Below are 10,490 nucleotides of genomic sequence, written 5' to 3' on the forward strand. Positions count from 1 at the left end.
GACATAACCTGAAAGGCCGCTCAGCAAGGAAGAAGACACTGCTCCGAAACCGCCATAAAAAATCCAGACTATGGTTTGCAACTGCACATGGGGACAAAGATTGTACTTTTTGGAGAAATGTCCTCTGGTCTGATGAAACAAAAATAGAACTGTTTGGCCATAATGACCATCGTTATGTTTGGAGGAAAAAGGTGGTGGCTTGCAAGCCGAAAAACACCATCCCAACCATGAAGCACAGGGGTGGCAGCATCATTCTGTGGGGGTGCTTTGCTGCAGGAGGGACTGGTGAACTTCACAAAATAGATGGCATCATGAGGAAGGAATATTATGTGGATATATTGAAGCAACATCTCAACATTTGACATTTTAGTAATTTAGCAGACGCTCTTATCCAGAGCAACTTACAGTTAGTGAGTGCATACATTTTTCATACTCAAGACATCAGTCAGGAAGTTAATGCATGGTCGCAAATGGGTCTTCCAAATGGACAATGACCCTAAGCATACTTCCAAAGTTGTGGCAATATGGCAACAAAGTTAAGATATTGGAGTGGCCATCACAAAGCCCTGACCTCATTCCTATAGAAAATTTGTGGGCAGAACTGAGAAAGCGTGTGCGAGCAAGGAGGCCTACAAACCTGACTCAGTTACACCAGCTCTGTCAGGAGGAATGGGCCAAAATTCACCCAACTTATTGTGGGAAGCTTGTGGAAGGCTACCCAAAATGTTTGACCCAAGTTAAACAATTTAAAGGCAATGCTACCAAATACTAATTGAGTGTATGTAAACTTCTGACCCACTGGGAATGTGATGAAAGAAATAAAAGCTGAAATAAATCATTCTCTCTACTATTATTCTGACATTTCACATTCTTAAAATAAAGTGGTGATGCTAACTGACCTAAAACATGGATTTTTTATTAGGATTAAATGTCAGGAATTGTGAAAAACTGAGTTTAAATGTATTTGGCTAAGCTGTATGTAAACTTCCAACTTCAACTGTACATAATACAAGTGAAGGACATGAGGAGTGGGTGAGATCCTAGTGTGGTATTGTTTGCCAATAGTGTTATCTGTCCAACTGGTATACTCAATGGATGCCAAGGTATAGTAGAGTTTTATTTGACCTAGTCATGCTTGGTGACGTCAGGATTTCTTGAGGATGTACTTCAGATCACACTTTAACATGCAGTGACTCAGCTTATTACTTCCTGCTGTCTTGATTAAGACATGCTTGATTGCATATGTTAAGCATAGATTATTCTGCAGAATGTGGAAATATGGACCTACATAGTCAAGGATCATAGTGCATGTAGTGGGTTACTTCTTCCTTTGCTAATGATCCTGGAGGTACCACCCAAAGAACTCCACTGGCTCTCCGGGACATCCAGCCTCTCGCTATTCCTCTCCAGCTCTCCCACACAGTCCTATACAGAGACTTTTAAACTAAATAATGGGTTTTGGCATAGGCAATATAACTGGAACCACTGGTATAGTAGCACATATTGGCCATGCCAACTGTAGAAGCATAAACAAACAAAAGTATTACTACACAGAACACTCTCCACATTGTTTACATTTCATGTATTAATTCAATGCATTGATTCAATTCAGTTAACTGCTTGTTGAGAGATGAAGCTTCTGGGATCCAAACCAGGAGGGTTGGGTTGACAGCCCTACCTTAATCAAAGCAGCTCTTTCTAGCCACTCCCTGGCCCTCTGGTCCTTGGGGGAGACAGGTCGTGTGGATGATGTCTCTTTACAGACCCTTCTCAGCTCCTGCAGCTCTATGACCAGCGCTGTCATCTGCAGAAAGGAACAAGTTAATCTACTCCTATGGTTAGCCACTCGCTCAGCTGTTATACAATGAAAATGGTGTCTTGCTACATCAAAGTGCACAGTTACATGTAATTACACTGTAACTGACAGAAATATGTCAGTTTTGTCAATACCTTTCCAAGTTATTACATGATATATGGGCAACTTGGTGTGAGGTGATACCAAGAATTGGATTATGATGATGCCATGAACTGACTGGACTAGCTACCATTGGCTCGTGCTGTCATGGATTCCAGCGATCGACGAATACCAGCCCCTTCTCCTCTCTGTCCTGAGATGACACATAATTGACAGTAGAAGAATAAGGGACACAGATGAGGAAGGAATGTATAAAGTAAAGCTTCATGACAAATACTGGTCCAAGGGCACCAAGTCTACCATCTGTGGCTACACTCTTAGAAAAAAGGGTTCCAAAAGGGTTCTTCGGCTCTCCCCATAGGAGAACCCTTTCGGGTTCCAGGTAGAACCCTTTTTGATGCCAGATATAACTATTTTGTGTTCCATGTAGAACCCTCTGTGACAAAGGGTTCTCCTATGGGGACATCCGAAGATCTCTTTTAGGTTGTAGTTAGCACCTTTTTTTTCAGAGAGTGTGCTTCACTGCCAGGATGTTCTCCACCGGCGAAGCCGAAGGAAGTACATCATTATGTAGTAGATAGAATGGAATGCATGGAATACATTTTATGTGGAACAGGGAGGTGTGTCTATTCAATCTCCACATTGCTATTTGTTATCATTCTTACCTGCAGGTGTAACTCTTGGGTTATCAAAATGAGGATTTTCAATAGGGCTCCTGCAGGTTCTGTACATGGAATGGTTGGGTTGCATTAACATTGTATGAGTATTCATTATTTTGGATTACAGTCAACGTCTGGTAAATGCAACTTTATTGCACTAAAACGGAGATTGCACTTACAGTATCTGAAGTGTACTTATCAGTCGTCGATTGTGGGCCAATGTTAACATGAAACATACCTAGTTTGACGTTGTGATGACTTGCCAAAGTCTGCAGTTTTTATTTCCGTTGAAATTAGCAGGCCTTTAAAAAGCAACAGGGACAAGCAGACATTGAGAACACAGGGAAATGTGATGACGGCAACGGAAAACCTCATGACAGGGTCATTATCCCATTTCCTGATAATGAGAGCGAGAGAGCGAGAGAGAGAGAATGTAACAGAGAGAAAGACAGAAGAATAAAGAGAGAGTGTAAGTGAGTGTTAAGCTTCCAGCTCTCCACAATCAAGAAGGATTGTCTGTGCGGTCTGTGTCAGTGTGGAGTCATGCAACATTGCATCAGCCAGACTCAGCCAGAAGTACATGGTTTTGGGCACATACCTCTCAGTTACAACCAATCAAATGAGGGCAAGCACAGCCAAACTGTAGGGGGAAATGAGTCCAGTATGCACCAAGAATAAGTGCCAGTGTTGGTTGGTATGAATATAAAAACATTATGTAACACCTATTCCTGAGTAAGCATTCATTGTGTACTTGGAAGTGAAAAGACCAGAGGAAAGTATGAAGTAGCTCAGTTGGTAGAGCATGGTGCTTGCAACATCAGGATAGTGGGTTTGATTCCCAGGACCACCCATACTTAAAATGTATGCGCGCATGACTGTAAGTCATTTTGGATAAAGTAATCTGCTAAATGGCATATATTATTATCATTATGATATTACTGTCTTTACATCTTTGTCTTTGAAAAATAATGCTGTCTAGGAGTGCTTTCTTTACATCCTAAACTTAGTTCTGTCTTAACCCTTCTCTCTGATTAGTCCTTCATAATGACATCATTATCACCCAGCTCTCTGGTTGGTCCCTTCATAATGACATTTTCATAGTCCTGCTTTCTGATTGGTCCCTTCATAATGACATTATCATAACCCTGCTCTCTGATTGGTTCCTTCATAATGAAATTGTCATAGCCCTGCTTTCTGATTGATCCCTTCATAAAGACATTGTCATAACCCTGTTCTCTGATTGGTCCCTTCATAATGACAATCTCATATCGGCGAGAAAAAGTGTCTAGCCCTGCAGTATTCCAACCATGTCTTCCCAGTCTGCATATCCCATGAATCCATGTTTATGTGTCCTGAGGGACCAGGGCAGTAAAAGGCAGCGCACCGTGGACCACAAGCTCAGGGCCAAAGAAAATAGTCTCGGAGAGGGATTAGTATTAGTTTAAGCCAGAAATCAAAACTCCTCACCAGCCTCAACAATAAACAAGAACATGTCAGAGTCCTCAGACTAAGACAATGACACTCTATGTCAACCAGTGTAACAGGGTGTTACATTAATAAATGGACGTTGGTCATGGGCTTTGTGGCTGTAACAAGTTTGCTGTTACGTAAGGTTGTTACAATGTATACATTGCCAGATTTGAGCACAGCTGTTAGAGAATGGGCTCTCCAGATTCCCCTCCTTCCCCTCACAGACCAGAGGCAGACTGTCCAGCATTATCTTTGATCAGTAGTATTCTAAGACAGTGAATCCTCAGAAATCCACAATCCATAACTCATAGGTATTTCTATAGCTTGTCTACTCAGCATGTGTTGGCAAGATACTGGATAGTGAAGCATGTAGCACAGTAAACTGCAAAAAGTAGCATCTTCGCTTAAAAAAGGTTCTCAGGTTGCATGAAGGGGAAATCTTTGCTTTTTCAACTTTAATAAAGGGATATTTTTAACATAAAGTACTGGAAGTGTAATAAATACCATAGCTTAATAATATTCTAGGTAAATACAATGTTAAAATATATAACATTTTTATATGTGAAATGAATTCAACTGAGTCTGTTGGGAAAAAAGAAAGTGGGGTTTGGAGGAGAGGTATGTTTCAAAGAAAACATCACTCTGCCACGTTAGACCGCCTCCACGTGATATGGTGCTGTAGGAAAGTACTCCCAAAGAGGCAGTTACCTGGTTCTCTTCCTTTATCTGTTTCTGTGGGCCAGGCTTAGAGTGGGTCACCTCATGGATCTTAAGTCTTAATTCCTCACTGAACTTTGACTGCAGTTGAATAACAGACACATTATTCCCTTCCACTCTTCTCCTCATCCTCATCTTGCTCCTCCACCTCATGCACAGCACTCTCCTCCCTCACCCTCTCCTCCTTTCCAGAGACTTGCACATCCGTTTCCCAAGCACTCCTAAGAGACAAACAGATGTGGACTGACAAACCCCTGCTTCTGGTTCATCAGTTATAAGTCTGACTGTTTCTCCGTGTTCTGGAGCTCGCAGCACTCTGACGATGCCAAGAGTTAAAACACTGAGACAAGAAAATTCCCCATGACCTCAAGATAAAGGTAGAGATACTGATTCCATCCCAAATCCACCCATACTCTCTTTGCACGTATGAAGACCATAAGGGTTGGATAAGTGTAAGGCAGCAATATGGAGAACATTCCATCAGATAGCAAAGTAGAACCATATTGATTATATCCATCTGATTCTTTCAGATCTCCAAGTGCACCAATATTAGAGGCGGGGGTTCCTTACCCAAGGGCTGAGGGGTGTCCTTGTTGAAGCAGCTCCTCCCGCTCAGTCTCCAGTGCTGCTAGGAGAGCCCTGAGCAGGCGTCTGTCACTCTCCATCAGGGAGGCCCGCACCTCTGCAGACCTCAGCCTCTGTCTGAGATGCCACCTCCTGTAACAGGGACTAATTGATCTGCAGATCATCAGCCAACAAAGTGGTGTTACACAAAATAGTGAATGTTCTTACTGTGGCATTATTATGATAGAGAGAACTGTTGTGTGGCTTGGGTGTGGCTTGAGAACTGTTGTGTGGCTTGAGGCCTGGGTTAGATACTACCGAGATGTCTGGCTCTGCAAGATTACATGCTTCTGTACAAGGACGAAGTGTAGAAGGAACCGCCTGCATCCATTTTGGGTGTGAATCCCTGTACCAGTTTAGTTGGTCTGGTCTTCCATGTCTCTACCTGCTTGCTGCCATGTAGCTCTATCTGTGTGGCCAGTGTCTCTCTGTGGGTCTCCTGGAGGCTGAAGCGTGCCTGGTACAGCTGGGAGTGGAGGGCTGCTATCTAGGCCTCTGAGGCATCCCTTCCTTGCTCCATCAGCCCCTGCTGGGCCCTAGACTCCTCCAGCAGACGCTCAAGGTTGTCTAGCTCCTGAAAACACCAACAGTTTCTTGGGTTATGGCCCAAACACAGCCAAATCAGCCATCCATAATTTTTTGGTCAGTGTCAGGGTTGTCAGTTTGGTCATGTTATTAGTGAACAAAAGGATGACATACAGATTTACTTTCAGAAGTTTACCTTTGTCCACTGCTTGAGCAAGAAGCTGGGAGGTCATATTATGGTCCTCCCTCTGGCACTGTGGGCGAACGGTACCGACCCAATTCTCCTGATTGACAGACCAAAATGAAAGACATCTCATTTCAGTGGCAGCTTTCATTCTGCCAATGGGAGGCTAGTTTCCTCTGCTTATTTAGGGCTTACAGGAGTCAAGCTGTCCTTATGGGCTGAAGGTCCATTCCTGTGGAGACACTTTCCCCCAGAACAGAAAACCTGGTCCAGTTGGGCGCTAATGGTCTCCAAGTCCAACTCTAGCTTCCCCACTCTGAGGACATGAGACAGAAAAGTCCTGAGCAACATACAAAAAGAGAAAGCCCAAAAACGATCCACTGCACTGATCAACAAGCACCATAGTTATTCATTACTTTGTGTAAAAGGTCACTATATGGTGGGATATAGATGTTCCCTGATAACACTTGGATGGAGGTTTACTGGTCGTTTGATCTGCCGAAGATTCAAAAAAAGTGTCTGTGGGGGAGGCAATTAACAAATATGGGTCAAACCGTGGCACAAGTTAGCACAGTGACAATGTGAGAAAGGAAATCCACTCAGCTAGGTATTTATTCAGATGTGTCATTAGCCTAAATTCCCTTCCTTTAGAATCCCCGATACGAAATGGAACAAAAACATAATGGAATGTGGCATGTGTCATAGTGACCTGGAAACCTACCCAGTCCATTCATCTATCTGTGGTCATGTATCTGTACACAAAAAAAAATGTATGCACGCATGACTGTAAGTCGCTTTGGATAAAAACGTCTGCTAAATGGCATATTATACACTGCTCAAAAAAATAAAGGGAACACTTAAACAACACAATGTAACTCCAAGTCAATCACACTTCTGTGAAATCAAACTGTCCACTTAGGAAGCAACACTGATTGACAATACATTTCACATGCTGTTGTGCAAATGGAATAGACATCAGGGGGAAATTATAGGCAATTAGCAAGACACCCCCAATAAAGGACTGGTTTTGCAGCTGGTGACCACAGACCACTTCTCAGTTCCTATGCTTCCTGGCTGATGTTTTGGTCACTTTTGAATGCTGGTGGTGCTTTCACTCTAGTGGTAGCATGAGACGGAGTCTACAACCCACACAAGTGGCTCAGGTAGTGCAGCACATCCAGGATGGCACATCAATGCGAGCTGTGGCAAGAAGGTTTGCTGTGTCTGTCAGCGTAGTGTCCAGAGCATGGAGGCGCTACCAGGAGACAGGCCAGTACATCAGGAGACGTGGAGGAGGCCGTAGGAGGGCAACAACCCAGCAGCAGGACTGCTACCTCCGCCTTTGTGCAAGGAGAAGCAGGAGGAGCACTGCCAGAGCCCTGCAAAATGACCTCCAGCAGGCCACAAATGTGCATGTGTCTGCTCAAACGGTCAGAAACAGACTCCATGAGGGTGGTATGAGGGCCCGACGTCCACAGGTGGGGGTTGTGCTTACAGCCCAACACCGTGCAGGACGTTTGGCATTTGCCAGAGAACACCAAGATTGGCAAATTCGCCACTGTCGCCCTGTGCTCTTCACAGATGAAAGCAGGTTCACACTGAGCACACGTGACAGACGTGACAGAGTCTGGAGACGCCGTGGAGAACGTTCTGCTGCCTGCAACATCCTCCAGAATGACCGGTTTGGCCGTGGGTCAGTCATGGTGTGGGGTGGCATTTCTTTGGGGGGCCGCACAGCCCTCCATGTGCTCGCCAGAGGTAGCCTGACTGCCATTAGGTACCGAGATGAGATCCTCAGACCCCTTGTGAGACCATATGCTGGTGCGGTTGGCCCTGGGTTCCTCCTAATGCAAGACAATGCTAGACCTCATGTGGCTGGAGTGTGTCAGCTGTTCCTGCAAGAGGAAGGCATTGATGCTATGGACTGGCCCGCCCGTTCCCCAGACCTGAATCCAATTGAGCACATCTGGGACATCATGTCTCGCTCCATCCACCAACACCACGCTGCACCACAGACTGTCCAGGAGTTGGCGGATGCTTTAGTCCAGGTCTGGGAGGAGATCCCTCAGGAGACCATCCGCCACCTCATCAGGAGCATGCCCAGGCGTTGTAGGGAGGTCATACAGGCACGTGGAGGCCACACACACTACTTAGCCTCATTTTGACTTGTTTTAAGGACATTACATCAAAGTTGGATCAGCCTGTAGTGTGGTTTTCCACTTTAATTTTGAGGGGGACTCCAAATCCAGACCTCCATGGGTTGATAAATTTGATTTCCATTGATAATTTTTGTGTGATTTTGTTGTCAGCACATTCAACTATGTAAAGAAAAAAGTATTTAATAAGATTATTTAATTCATTCAGATCTAGGATGTGTTATTTGAGTGTTCCCTTTATTTTTTTGAGCAGTGTATTATTATTATGAGGGCCACAGCCTACACTACAGAACAGGTGGCAGCAGCAGCTACATCTATTACCTTCGGTAGTGCATGTTGGCTCCCTGGGCCCATTATCTAGAGCAGTCTGAGCCTCTGTTTCTGCAGGGCACTTTGGACCCAAGCCAGACTGACCTCCAGATCTCTCCTCCGCTGCTCAGAGTCCAGGAGGCCCTGAAGTTCAATCGTCCCAGGTTGGGTGAGTCGAAGCCAGCCAGGTGGCATATCGTCCACGGGGTCGTATAGTGGAAAATACTTCTGCATCTGCTGCCACCCTGCATCAAAACCCCTGCCCTCCAAATCTACATTTGTTTATAGGCCACATGAAATGTCTGACATGTTCACGACACCACCTACGGGTACTAACTTCAAGCTGGATGTCACAACTCAAAACTGCATGAGTGAGACAGATGCAAAGATTAAGTAGTAGTTACCACTCACCTGGACATGTGCTTTTTTTCTTCACTAAATAAAATGTAGAAAGTGGTTGGCTTGTTTTTAGTTTAAAGGTACAGCGCCCCTGCACCTTTGTCCCATCATGTATCCCATAGATACGCTCCACCCATTGCCCTGTGCAGGAGACTATTGGCCAGTGGCCATACTGAACATTAACCAAGAGGGCACTTAAGAGTTTAGCTGGCTGACCCAACACTTGGACAAAAATAATATGTGGGGGGACTTTTAGGGCCGGTTTCCCAGGAACAGATGAATCTTTGTCCTGGAATAAAGAGCATTCTCAATGGAAACTTCATTGAAAGTGCTCTTAATTCCAGGGCTTGATCTGTGTCATGGAAACCACCCCTTAGTGTTTTGACCCATGTTAATGAATGAGAAGAAATTTACTTAAATATTTAATGACCTAAACATGATGTTTAATCTTGCAAATCAGGATACATTTTTGAATGAAAATTTGAAGAGACAGCAAAAGATTTACAAAGACAAACGCATTTGTAGAAATCACAAGCATACACATACATGCACACTATGAATCATAATGGAAAACATGAAGAGAAAAAGGAAGAACATTGTGATGAAGCCTTGCAGATTAGTCAGCTAACTTCTGTAAAACAAACTGAATTCACACTTGACATACAAAATGCTGGCTCTCAACAAAGGCAATTGTCTATGGGAGGTACACACCTGGCTTTAGCCAACCTATAAAGACACTGGTTTTCAACCCTGAAAGAGTCTTTGGGTGGATTGAGTAAATTATATAATGGTATGCATTGCACATAATGCAGCCCTGCATGCCAGGCTTAAAGAGCAAGACTACATACACATCATTAGACTTCTCCCATGTCTTTTGAGCGTTTGTACGTAGCTCCCAGACAGAGTGAGGAGGTATGTGGTGATGAGGCCTTTTCTGAGGCTTCCTCAAGCTGACACAATCCTCTAGTCGCCATGATTGTACATTGTGTTCATTCTATATAAAGGATTTTGTATATGCAACGTCCCACCATAGTTGAATAAGCCCCCGATATTGGGTTTCCTGACCGAGCGCATTAGGCTTACAGCTTGAAGGGGAACCCAGTGACATCATGACATTTTTCTACTTTGCAGTGGAAACTATAGGATGTGTGTGTATATGGCTTGGCTGCTTCATTGGAACATTCACTACAAAATGTACAGTAGGCAGCCAACTATCGTCCAACATCTTGGAAAACACTTTTGGGGAACAGCTGGGGAATTACTAACTTCGTTTTAGAGCTTAATGTACACTCATACCTCCTACTAATGGGGAATTCATGACTTAGCTTTAGAATGTACACTCATACCTCCTATTAATGGTCCGAAGTCCATCGTACAGTTTTATCTATAAAGTTGAGGCCAGTAACTGAAAGGTCACTAGTTCAAATCCCCGAGCCATTAAGGCACTTAACCCTAATTGCTCCTGTAAGTCGCTCTTGATAAGAGCGTCTGCTAAATGACTAAAATGTCAATTTAAAACATTGACCAATTAA

Source organism: Coregonus clupeaformis, chromosome 3 (genome assembly GCF_020615455.1).
Source record: "Coregonus clupeaformis isolate EN_2021a chromosome 3, ASM2061545v1, whole genome shotgun sequence".
NCBI classification, from domain to species: Eukaryota; Metazoa; Chordata; class Actinopteri; order Salmoniformes; family Salmonidae; genus Coregonus; species Coregonus clupeaformis.